The 13,454-nt window shown below is 40.6% G+C and overlaps 1 protein-coding gene and 1 long non-coding RNA gene across 3 annotated transcripts in view; one reads left to right on the top strand and one right to left on the bottom strand.

The window, feature by feature from the left end:
• Window positions 1-7,345, top strand: part of LOC130171618 (uncharacterized) — a 31,893-nt gene extending 24,548 nt beyond the window's left edge. The window contains exon 3 of the long non-coding RNA XR_008828174.1: window positions 5,838-7,345. This is a non-coding gene — a long non-coding RNA (uncharacterized LOC130171618). The remainder of the gene's footprint in view (window positions 1-5,837) is intronic.
• The window catches only part of LOC130171604 (protein diaphanous homolog 3-like), a 161,429-nt gene that overhangs the window by 14,803 nt on the left and 133,172 nt on the right, over window positions 1-13,454 (bottom strand). The window lies entirely within an intron of this gene.

Raw genomic sequence — 13,454 nt, 5'->3', positions numbered from 1 at the left:
TTTGTCTGTCTATTCTCTTTCAGCAGCTCAACTCTGTGAGTCATCAGTGAGAAGACAGCAAAATTCACATGGCACCACCACAGTGCTTTGGGGTAATATCGCTATGCTCTCCTGCAACCATTGGAGCTCACTGACATATCAATGCAATTAGAATCATGGCTGTGTCCCAGTGAAGGTCAGCTAGCACCACTCAGACAAACACGGAGAGAAACAAAGAGACAGTGCAAGAGTAGGAGGGTGAGAGAGCGAGGGAGGCAGTCAGAGAGGAAACAAATTAAGTGACAGGGTAGCACGGCTGAGTTTAGCTCAGCCTCTGTCCAGGGGCCTCTTCCTCCAACTCTCATACTGGCCTGGCAATTAAAAATACATGCATCAATGGTCTACACAACTCTCTGAAGAACATATAATAATACATTTACACAAGCCACACGCATGTAAATGGATGCAGTCATCCCACACAGTGTGTGCAGCCAAATGCATGTGCCTGTTTAAGATTTCTTATGCGCTTAAAACTGATGGCCGGCCAGCCTTGTTCAGTTCAATGAACCTCTAATCAATGCAGCAGACAAATGATGCGGCGAAATAGGAGGTTGTACACATCATGGCTCAGGGGAACACATTAACCCAATCACTTCGAAATGTATGGATCTACCCACAGAACTGTAGTTCATCACACATGCCTGAGTCCTCTGCAAGACAGACATCAGCGGGCCAAGGACAGTGGTGTTGATGAGATTGGACCGTACTGATTTTAATCAATAGAAGGCTGAACACAAGTATGTGTCTTCTCCAGATGAGGAAATGCATTTAAAATGCGGTGCTCCATTTAGTAGTCAGTTGTTAGTAAACACCCACTGGATAACTTTCAAGCTGAGTGGGACCTGTAACAATGACCCCAGTGTGTGTGGGTGCATAAGTGTGTGTGTGGGTGTGTAAGTGCAGGCAATAAATGATTATTTTAGTTAACTTCCAAGTGTATGCGATAATCCAGTCACTGGTGTAGCATATGTGTGTAATATCTGTGCATGTATTGATGGCTTAGCACAAAAGCATCCTTAACAGATCTGGCCTGAGGGAGAGTGCTGCACTGTAAGCGTGTCATCCATCTCGTTCCTTCTGAGAGCTCCCATGGGGACCATAGCAATTCATGCTCCCCTCAGACATGTTCTATGTCTCGACAGTCCATAGAGTCAGCAGCAGTGTGGACAATGGGTTAATATTGTAAATGGCTGGCAGAGAGCAACACTGCCAAAAGGATTGCAACACTGTTAAAAGCTTTGACTATGACAAAGAGAGGCTTGGATGAAAAATGTGCACATATCCATACATGACTGCATCAACAATCAGAGAATCACCAAAAGTCCTGCTGACAAAGTACTTGCCTTACACACAAATAAATGGTTTTATCAGTTCAGTGCTCATGTTATCCTTGACCTGAAGGAATGTGGAGCAGATGTGTAACAGGAGGAGTTTGTTGTGTAAGGTAATTTTCCTCTTTGTACATGGTCATGCTTCCACTTCCAAAGCCTAGTTAAAAAAAAACCTTGAAAGAAATCAAAGCAAACACACACACACACATATCTCCTCGCACAAACACACACACACATGTCTCCTCGCACAAACACACACACAAACACACACACAGACAGACACAGACACACACACACAGACACACACATAGACACACACACAGACAGACACAGACACAAACACACACACAGACAGACACAGACACACACACACAGACACACACATAGACACACACACAGACACACACACAGACACACACACACAGACACACACACAGACACACAGACAGACACAGACACACACACACACACACAGACAGACACAGACACACACACACACACACACACAGACACACACACACACACACACACACACACACACACACACACACACACACACACACACACACACACACACACACACACACACACACACACACACACACACACACAGGGTGTCACAAGTCACCAACTGGAATCGATGTACCCGGGCTTAATGTCTAAGATACAGCTGCATCGATTCAAACTGCTTGAATCAGGGCAAAGCTGGGAGGGAATCACACAGCTGAATCAATGCAGGCATTTCTGTATGAGAAAAGCTTAATATGACAGGCATACCTTTTTTTAAGCAGCTAATAATGTCTTTTACTGTGTGCATCTCTCTCTCCTTTGTATCTGCCAGTCTTATCGCCTCAATTGAAAGTTCACATGTTGACCATCCTTTGCTCAAAAGAGGAAGAGGAAAAAAAAAACAAAAAAACAAAACTTTGTGCTCTGCTGCCCTACATGTTGTTTGTCTGGGATTTTGGTCAAACAGAATACCAAGAAAGACTAACTGAATATTGACATGTAGTTGTTAAACGTTGTATATATACTGTCACAATAACGGTTTCCCCGGTAACATTACATGTAATACTGACAACCCATTCTAAGAGATGCCATGACACTCTCTGTAGGAGACAGAATTACTGCTTTTCTTTATCTGCAAAAAACAGCTCTGTGTGGTTGAAACTGAATACTGCAGTCAGTGAACAATTTTTTTTTTAATACCATTTCAACTTTCTTGTAACTGGAGCAAACAGAGCTGAAAAACAGCTAAACTGTACTATACAGCATCACACTGTATTGTATATACACACTGTACATTCAGGTATGAATCCCTGCCTTTAAAAATACTTTGATCTAGAGGTGTATTGAGTCAGTGTCAGAGCAAGAGATACGCAGCTGTATGATAAACCTGCACAGTTATGCCATTTATTCAGCACAGTCAGATGCACAAAATAACATCTAGATGTGTGTTTGTTTTCTTTAATTAGCTAATGAAAGGAACAATGGCTCAGTGTGAGACATCAGAGCATACAGGATCGCCTGCGGCAAAATCCTACTTGTAATTATCACAACACCAATCAGCAAACACACACAAGACAAACACAGGAACAAAGAAGAAATCGAGGGGGAAACAAACAAGTAAATAACTTCAGCAAAAAGACAAAGCACCATGACAGCATGTAACACCCTCTGTCTGGGAACAATCAAGAAAGCTTTGGTGCTGTTGTCTGTTGGTAGAATTGATCAGACAGGAGATATAAAACAGGGGGTGAGCGCAGGGCTATGTGGGCACATGTGTGTGGCTCCTCATCGCTTTAGAAACTTAGTTAAATGACAGTTACTTTTTGCTTTAGCTGCCTCATTATGTTTTAGTAGAGAGAAATAGTCCAGCTAGGGAGGTCACTTAAAATATTCACCAAAAAATACATCACATTTTAACAACAAACCTCAGACCAAAAACAAAACAAAAAAAAAACTCTCTATACACCCACTGAAAAAATGCATGTATATCAGTGTGGTGAGATATGTCTTTTGCATATGTAAAGGCAAAAACAAATAATGACTAGTGCAACTGCTATATGAGGGTACAGGACTGTGGCGTGAGGCAAGGTATTTATTACTGAAACACCAGGCGAGCCTGATAGTTTTACTTTGGTAAAAACATGCCACATTAGTAAATGGAACAACAGACCCCAGCGCAAGCAATTATGCAAAACTGCAGAGGGACTTCTGCTTTCAGATGGAGATGGAGAGAGAAAGAGAGAGAGAGAGAGAGGAGAGAGAGAGAGAAGAGAGAGAGAGAGAGAGAGAGAGGGGAAGTCTAACAAGCAGCAGGTGCTTATGGAAGGAAAGATCTAATGGGAGCCAATGTGACTAATACTTAAAATAAAAACTCAAAATAAATTGGTTGTAATCAATACTTATTAGTACCTAAATGCAGACTGTCGAAAGGGAAATTTAAATACTTGTAAATACTTGTCAGGATCAACTATATATTGTAGTTTTTTACCTTGCTGTGACAGAAATGATCACGCAGTACTCATCAACTCATTTAATTTAGGGGTAGATAACATGTTCATTCAGCTGAGATAATGACCTAATTAAGACTTTGTTGTTGTCTACTTCTCCAAGAGGAGCCAGTGAAGTTATACCATCGACTGCAAACCTGTGAATTGTTGTTTACTGAAAAGTATCAGTCCATTCTCTGACATCAGCAGACACCACTCTCTGACAGTAAGATCCCTGCAATCAGTTCTGCCTTCCACTCATGCAAATGTAGTAAACAGAAGGTACAATATGCAAGAGTTAAAGAGAGTTAAATGAAAAGACAGCAAGGGGGGAGGGAGAGTGCACATCGTACCTGCAAGAGTCAGAGCAAAGTATAGGCAGAAAGCTGGCTCCTTATATATCCATGAGTACAATTACAGTAGTCACTTCAGTGATGCTATGCTGTAGCTCTGAGCATGCACAAATCAGATTTTGTTTGCACTGATTTCATATCTGCCAAACCACTTGGCAAGGAGGCCAAGCTTACATTGTTACTGGAATTGCTTGAGTCTGGACATAATCAGACATCTCCAAACCCAGAAGGAAGATAACAGCAGAAGAACCAGCTTACATAACTGGTAAGATCCTAGGGTATTATCCCGGTGTATAACATACACACATTTAGCACTGGTTTGCAACAATAATTTTGTTCAACTGCTGTAGATGGATGAAGAAGAAAAAAAACACTTTTTACTTGACTTAATAATTATGCTAATAATGATGCCAAATTCACCAGTGCTTGATGGCAAAGCGCTTGATATGAAAATCTTAATTTTCTGAGATGCATTTTTGCCAACAAGCAAATTAACTACAGTGACAAATTTATTGGATAGATCATGTTTTCTCAGGGGCACTGTCTTTAAAAGCACAATGTGAGGCTGGTTCTGGAAAGATATGAGGAGGTGCAGCAACAAATGTTTTAATATAGTAACTTATTAACACTTATTTGGTGGTGGTGGTGGTGGGTGGGTGCTAATGATTTGGCTAATGATTTGAGGTATGTAGTTTGGCAAAGAGCCAAAAGTTTACTGTTAAACATAACACGGCTTTCTGTTAGATGCTGCAAAAATACTTACTCAAGGAAAAAATAATTACCAAATTCATTATACACACATAAATACAAGGGAGTTTATCACTATTGTCCGGTAGGTTCCTCTCATTCTATGAGAATGAGGTATATATGTGATGCATTTTGAATGTGCAGTATGAAAGTGCATGCTGTCTGTATGAGCAAAAATGAGCAGGTAAGTTAGTCAGCCACTGGATTTACCTGTATGTATCAGACCTGGCAGTATGATGCTTGCACACAGTACATTATTTCCTGTGAGGCCATGTGTTCCTACAACACATGTGCTGTACATACAATAACTCTGTGAAAAGCCTCCAGTTGCTGCAGTGTGAGTACTGACAGGAGCTACTCCTGTGTTAGCTTCTCTGCATGGGCTTTCTGTAAAAGCCAGAATACAATTCAAAATTCTCCTCTTGAACAAAGCCCTTAATGACCAAGCTCCATCATATCCTAAACACCTCATAGTTCCTATTATCCCAATACAACACTCAGGCCTCCATGTGGTTGCAGGAATTTCCAAGAGCAGAAAGGGAGGCAGAGCCTTGAGCTGTCAGGCTCCTCTCCTGTGGAACCAGCTCCAAGTTTGAGTTCAGGAGGCAGGTACACACTCTCTATGCTTAAGATGAGGCTTAAACCTTCCTCTTTGGTAAAGCCTATAGTTGGGGCTGGCTCAGATGAGTCCTGAACCATCCCTTAGTTATGCTGCTATAGGCCGTGGCTGCTCGGGGAACTCCCGTGACGCACTTCTTTCTCTCACTCTCTCCCCATGCATTAATAACACACTACTGCATGTCATTAACTTTGTGTCTCCTCTAATCACGTAGTTTGTGCTTTTCCCCTCTCTCCCTGTCCTAATTCTGCAGGTATATCTGACTCCGGGGCTGCAGGATCTGGATGTGCCACGACTACGCATCACTCATTGTTATTCATTTTTTGTTGTTGTTGGTGCTGTTATTATTAATAACATAATCACACCTATAAATATGTTTTTTTTCCTCTGCACTGTCGCCAGGTGCTTTCTCATGGTGGGACCTGTTGGATTTCTCTCTATAATATTCTAAATTGACTTGACCTTACTCTCTGAAGTGCCTTAAGATAATGTACGTTTTTGAATTGAATGAAAATTTTAATCTGATATAGTTTTGTAAGGACAAATACTTTAATGGCACCTTGAAAAAAAAGTTTCATTAAGGGTGAATGCCTTTTAGTTAACAAAAAAATTACAGAAGATCATGAAACGATTTAAGCACTAATAATATGTCCTCACCAGGCTTTACAAATGACATCTCTCTCTCACCTTTTCTCCCTCTCTCTCATGAAAGGATTAGCAACAAATATTTCTGAATCGAACCATGCTGTAATCACCAAGGTCCTGAATACTCAGCTCAGATATACATATATCCAGGCACACAGAGCTTTACAATTCGATACACCTGGAACAGAATCGGGGAGGTCAACACACACACCTAGTGAAGCAGGCTGCTTTGTGGTGCTGGATGGTGAATACTAAAGCTTCATTGCTGTAGGTGGGTGGAGGAGAAGAAAGGGAGAGATGATCTTTGTAGAGCTTCTGTTTTCCACTCAGCATGTACACAGTCGCTACTGTGAATAAAACACAGAGGCTACACAGAAAGAAGAAAACAAAACCAAAGAAAATGTTGACGAATTCCCCCCTTTTTTTTTATAGCTTCATCACCATCATGGACTTCCTGACAATGGTTCCAGCATGACTAATGCCACTTGATTGCACCTGTGCAAAGATGTGTTAATTTTTGAAGGCGTTCACACATATACTTCCTGCCATATACATAATTTTTTTCGCTCACCAAAGCAACAGGAACAAGACACCTAGCGCCTCGTACACAGCTCTAGCTTACATATTCTTTATAACCAACTACCTGGCTCTTATTGTAACTTGATTAGATGATCTGTTTGAAAATGACTGAACACATGCAGTATTGGTAAAATGGCCCCAAGGCACAGACAAGGCAAATACACGGACACGCATCATGCTAATGTCTCCTCTTCTGTGGCTCCCGTTTCAAAATGCTGGTGGCATTTTATATAGTAAGACTGTGACGAATCCTGACATCTCCCTTGTTACTACTCCCCCCTTCCTCCTTCCTGTCACACAGAAGGCATTTCAGTGGCAACCGGACAAAACGCCTTTGTGGCAGGGGCTTTGACATTTGTGTATGCTGGTAAGAAGAAGCAGAAAATTAAGTCTTTATCATCTGCCCAGTGGATTATGAATGGGTAGATGGAAAGTAAAAGAACTGGTTGTAGGGTTGCACAGCTGATTGTTTTGTATCAAAATTGTGATTTGACTTCAATTTAAAATCATAATAGCTGTGATCTTAATTAAAAATGTTTTAAGAGGTGAATCTCTTCATTGTTTGATTTATTGCAAATTTCATTTATCATCCCGCTCGAAATGGTGACAGCAGTGTCAAAGGTATTCAAAGAGGAATACAGCATATACAACAGGAATATGTGACATTGTAGGGTTTAAAAAGAGAGAGCAGGAATACACACACAATGAGGATGAAATGAACAACCAAAAAGGGAAAGTAGGGTTGTATGAATGATGAAACAGACGACTGGGCGAGGAAAGGAGAGGGAAAAAGTACAAAACCAGAAAAGGCGCAGGGAAGGAGAAAAGGAGAGTGGGATTTATTTTCACCTGTCAACAGCACTTAAGGCCATAAACACATACAAAGCTTCTGCCTTCAGGGCATTGGGACAATATTGGTCAGTGTGTGCGTTTGTGTGTGATGGATGATTCTTCACATTTATGTAGTTTGTCATCAGGGTGTTGACCATGACAGGACCCGGGCTGAATCTAATCCTCCTTGAGAAATCACAAAATTGCGGCTACCAGTACACTGCTTGTCACTGTAACATTGGTGCAAAGGTAACTGTTTCTGGTGGCAATGAGAGCGTCCTTCCTCAGACAAGTCAGAGGAACAAGAGGAACTCAAACTACACTTTTTAATTTGGTATCATAGCCATGGGTTCTAACTGAACACTGCTCTTTGAACAACCTCTCCATATCCTATTATTTTTCTGGAAATAGCAGTACTTTTATAGTAACTTTATGTGATGCTTCTTGATATCCTCATGATGACATCATAAGGACATATCCTAATAATAAACATCTCTTATCACGCTGTTGCAACATCTTGAATGAGAGAATGATGCAACAGCCGATAGGAGAACTGATGATAAAGAGAAATGACTGAGAGGTAAAAAATAACATTTCTTCGACTGTGGATCAAAGGGAACAGAGGAAAATAACACAGCAATATGGCTTAATTCATCTCTTTTATGAAAGCCTTTCCATGAGACCTTGGTGTCCAAACTGTGCTCAGGCTAATTAAATAGCAACAGGCAAATATACTCTGAATAGAGTCTGTGCGGACAGTGTGCCCCTGACATAAAAAGAAGGTGATGACTTTACATGATGTCTGAGCCTCCTGGGTCGTCTTATATTCTCTTGTACTTTCTACTGGACTCTACATAAAAATGTCCACTATCATTTCAAAACCGCAACATTGTCTTCCCTCCACAATGTGGCCAATTAAGGGTAGCAGGGAAACATGAGATTTTCTGTCAAGAGAGCTGTAACTGTGTGTGTTGTTTCTGTGTGTGTGTATGCAAGAGAGAGAGAGAGAGAGAGAGAGCGTGCAAGGGAGGATTTGATGATTACAAACATGCTTGAGAAAATGAAACTGAAACAGCAGGTGTTTTATATCATTTATCATTACGGCCCCAAAGTAGAACATGCATTTGTGCTGTGTGTTACGAATAATATGCTAATCCCGAGTCAGTCTGCAGTTACTTTCTCTGATCAAAATGAAAGCTGCTTTTAAGAAGTAATAAATTAAGACTACTCTTTTTGCCAGCATGACTACTTTAACAGTCATAAAAAAGACTAAAGATCCAAAGATGTGAAAATGGAGTGTATAGCACCCAAATGAAAAGGAGTGCTCATGGAGGTGGTATAACAGGTCTGCAAACAAAGACTATTTTCATTATCAATTAATGGGCTGATTAGTTTCTCGCTTGATTTGCCTATGTAAAGGGAAAAAGCTGTGAGAAATGCCCAAGGTTACGTATACAAATTGCTTGTTGTGTCTGACCAACAATCCGAAACTTAACAATATTCAATTTGCAATGACACAAAAAATGTAGCGGCAAATCCTCTACTTACGAAGCTGGAACCGGGGGAAATTTTGCCTTCAGCATTTAGCACAATGCTCCCATAAAAAGTGTTATTTTTTGTGTTTTTCACCCTTCTGATGAAATGTGGGTTAAATAATGCAGTGTATATAATGTAATGTATGTACTGTACACCCATTGGTAACGCTGGTGTTCCAGTAAGCCTGTGTGTGGGCAGCTGCCTGCCTGCTGTATGTCCGACTGATTAACTTAGTGACCGAAACAGAAGGAGAAAGATACTGCAAAAAGGGAGAGGGAGAGAGAGAGAAAAAGAAAGAGTGAGAGAGCAATGCTTCAGATGCATGCATATAGCTTGCCAGTTTGGCTCTGGCGGACAGTGACCTTGTTTGCATGATTAGTAGAACCACTGGGGCGTGATTGGCCCTGTTACATTATTTCCCCCCTCTCTCCTCTTCCTTCCTGTCATCTCTTATTCATCAGTCTAACTCTCCTTCATTCCCCTTTTCCTTCTTTTACCTATGTTTAAAAGCAGTTGGACCAATGGTTCCATTTATTTAGCTACATAGAAAGATGTGTTTCCATTTCTCTATAACTAGTAATGACTGCTGACAGTGTTTTAGACATTGTGAACATAATGACAGAACACATGTTCGGATCGGCAACACCCCCAGTTTATAACTTGTCTCCAGGTGGTGAAATAAATACCGTCTATGAAAAGCATGGACATGGAGAACAAGTGATAACAAGATGATGATCCTTAGACAGAAGACCGTACTTGCAGTTAAAGCCCTACAATTAATGAACATCTGCAAAAGGTATGACAAGAACCATTAAACTACTCTTTTTGTGTACCAGAAAAAAAATAAAATAAATGCAAAATTTTTTACAGGTAAGATTTTAGGTAGAAAAAAGAAGAAGAAAAAAGAAAAAGAAAAGCAATTTTTTGAGAAAAGAGTCATAATGTCATAAACATCTCAAAGATCAAGAGAAATAAAAACAAAACACTTATTACTGTGCCTTTAAGTTGTATTTCCAATGTTGGGCTTGTATCACAACGTCAACATGTGGAAAGCGAAATGTGCTGAGGTCAATGTGAAGCATATCCCATATGAGATAACGTTAGCTGTAATACAACAATTCCGACTTTTCAGATGTCGTGTAAGGAGAGGTCCAAGCTGAGACACTGTAACGCCAAATCAACAGCAGGTAAGCTCGGCATAAATACTACATTCAATGAAAGGTACTTAGCTGGCAAACCACACTAAACATCTCTCCACATGAAGCTTATGCTATACCACTGTCACCTTACCATATATCCACTGACAACTCCTAGTGGCAAACAATCTAACAACCACAGAGACGAATGTCGAACCATTGCTGTGTCATCACCATCTGGCTTGTTCAAAGATGGCTGTGCCCCTAGTAACAAAAAAACCAAAATACAGTTTAGTTTTCCAGCAAATTTCCAAGCGAATTTCAGGCACGATTGCAGAACCATATCTTCCCAGTGGTAAAGAGCAAATGAACAACACTCATATTGTTTAAAAGGAGGACAAAAGAGGATCTCCTTAAGTTATACCTTAGAATTAGTTTCATGAATAGGTAAATACCTGATCTGCCACTTCGACACTTTCTCATCAAAAGATTTTGTATGCTGATTTTACTGGGTTGGATTTCCTACAGTGTCTGAAGTGGTGTGAGAATGTACGTCTTACTATCAGAACACAAGATGCCTGAGTGGCATGTTTTATAGCAGGCGGCTGAAGGATCAGCTGTGCCAACATGCGCAGAGCCAACGAAGCTTGTCAGTGGTGTCAGAAAAGGGTTAAAGCAAAAATGTTTACTGACACAAAAGGTCTCTCCGCAGAACACCATCCGATTCTTAATGTGGACTTTTTCTTCAAAATCTTCCTTTTTAAAGTTTCCTGTAATTTTCTGTTACAAAGAAAGTCTTTTTGGTGTGAATAGAACATTTCTTCTCAGTCACTGTAGATTCAGTTTTTTATGTTCTGAAAAGCGCACAGACATCGTAAAATTGAAATGGAACAGCTGTGACCCTGAGGTAATGATTTGAGATGGGTTGACATAGACAGAGTCAGGTGAAGACATTTGAATGACAGGGGCAAAATGGTGCTTGACGGCCAACCAGTTAGGGAGTGGTTTCAACTGTCATCTCTGTCAACATGGGAATAGGAACTGGATGGAGGGAAAACTGTGTGCGTGTGTCTGTGTGTGCGAGAGAGAGAGAGAGAGAGAGAGAGAGAGAGAGAGAGAGAGAGAGAGAGAGAGAGAGAGAGAGAGTGTAGGGAAGAAATGAAATACAGAGGGTGAGTCAGGGAGAGAGGGAGAGAGTGCTGATGCATTCAGGGACCATAAAAAAAAACAAAAAAAACATGAAACACGTCAATGCTGTAATGAACAACAATAGTGCTGGGGCTCATGTTCCTGATACAACACAATACAGCAGAAAGAGCTGTATGATGCTATGAGATAACAAGAGGTTGATACAATTCAGATGGACAATGGTGCTCTGTGGAAGCATCATCAGGACTTGACTGACTTCACTTGACATCATAGGGAAGAATCAATTGTTTGTCATAAAATGTGTGCTTGTGAGTGTGTTGTGGATATGGTGTGAATTGGTCTGTGTTTTAGATTGTCCTACTGACTTTGGCCCAACTCCTTTGTAGTAAGAGATGTTAGTCTAGAAGTGGGCTGAGTAGAAAAGGGCGTAGAAAGGCACAAGATGTCAGACTTCGAAGTGAAAAGTGGACAGGGCGAATAAACACAGCTGCACGTGTCTTATTCATTTGATGATACTTGAGGTAGGACTGAGTGCACAGTTAGATTCATTAGAGAAAAGCCACTCTGAAGCTGCAGGGCTGGGAATCGATTACGAATACTTTTTGAGTACCTGCCAAAATGTGTCCCTAGCAGAGAGTATCAAAAACCATCAAGCTCCAAAAGGTGGCAATGAATTTTAAGCCAGATTCTAAGTCTTGTTATCAACAGTCTATATATAAACACACATACTGGCATGGGTAGCCCGGTGTCCAGACAGCCAGTCGTGTGCCAAATGTTTAATGAACATCGGCTGGCAGACTATCATGAGCAAACTCTGGCCCACACCACTGTTTGATGATTAGCTACAACCCACAGGGATACACACGGAAACACATGCACAAATACACACTTTCAATCAATGGCTGTATAGAAACAAGACTATGCATTCAGTACAGTGCTAATGATGGGTATATTCCCAAAACACCCTTACCATCGCCCTTGTTCCATTTCTTTCTTTACCTCTTAATATCTGTTTATTTCTCCGGTCTTATTATTGTGTTCTCTAATATCTCAATGCTTCTCTGTCTCCTGACCAAAACATTTTCTAATTTCTTTTCATGATATTTCCTCTCTTTCCAGCTCTGAAAACTATGTCTGCCTTCCCACTCCATTGTCATTATTTATCTTGTGACAGACAGATACTAGTCAACTGTGTCAGCCAAACAAAGCGGCTTTATTTTTCAGGAAAGAAAAAAAAAAACTCTTTTGCAGTTTCGTATCTATAACAGGAAAAGGGGACTCTCACACAAATTGGGTTGAGTTGCACAAGGGTCCATTTTAAAAGTCTGATCTAGTTTGTACTTCATATAAGCCCCAAGTTAACTTCTCAGGCTATATACAATCCTGTCCTGTATTTATTTTGTTAACAATAGTTTAACCAAAGCTCAGCCATGCTGGTGCGCGCAGAAGGCTCGCTTGTGAGTAGGTATAAGTACTGTAGTTTCGGTTCACAGAATGTAGTGCCAAAGGAAAGGGCTGTTTGACGACAAGAAAAAGTGGTGAAAATATTCAAAATACAGTGTACACTTTAAATGATACTAGTTTTTTATGGTGAGCATTATTTAAAAGTGGCTAAAACACATTTTTGCGGCCTGCCCTGTCCACAGCAGTGCATCGCTCAGCTTCTGTGCCGGTTCTCCAAACTCTACTGCAGGTAATACACTGACTATGTATAAGGACCCCACACAACCCCATGTCAAATAACTCGAATGATCACTTTAAGGCCTTGGCCCAATAGCTAACAATAATATTTTGCAAGTGCAGAGAGTTACAACAGTAAAGCTTTACCTTGTAAGCTAACAACACAAACATGGATTTATCACATTTATTTATTATGAGGAAGACAAAAATTGTTATCATCTTCACAGGCTTTCATTCATGCTGCTCCCTCATCAGACATATCAATCTCACCCACTTGAATCATTCATTGATAATAAGAAAACTATCACATCTAC

The sequence above is a fragment of the Seriola aureovittata genome, chromosome 1, assembly GCF_021018895.1.
Source record: "Seriola aureovittata isolate HTS-2021-v1 ecotype China chromosome 1, ASM2101889v1, whole genome shotgun sequence".
NCBI lineage: Eukaryota > Metazoa > Chordata > Actinopteri > Carangiformes > Carangidae > Seriola > Seriola aureovittata.
This window is presented reverse-complemented; position numbering and strand designations above follow the sequence as displayed.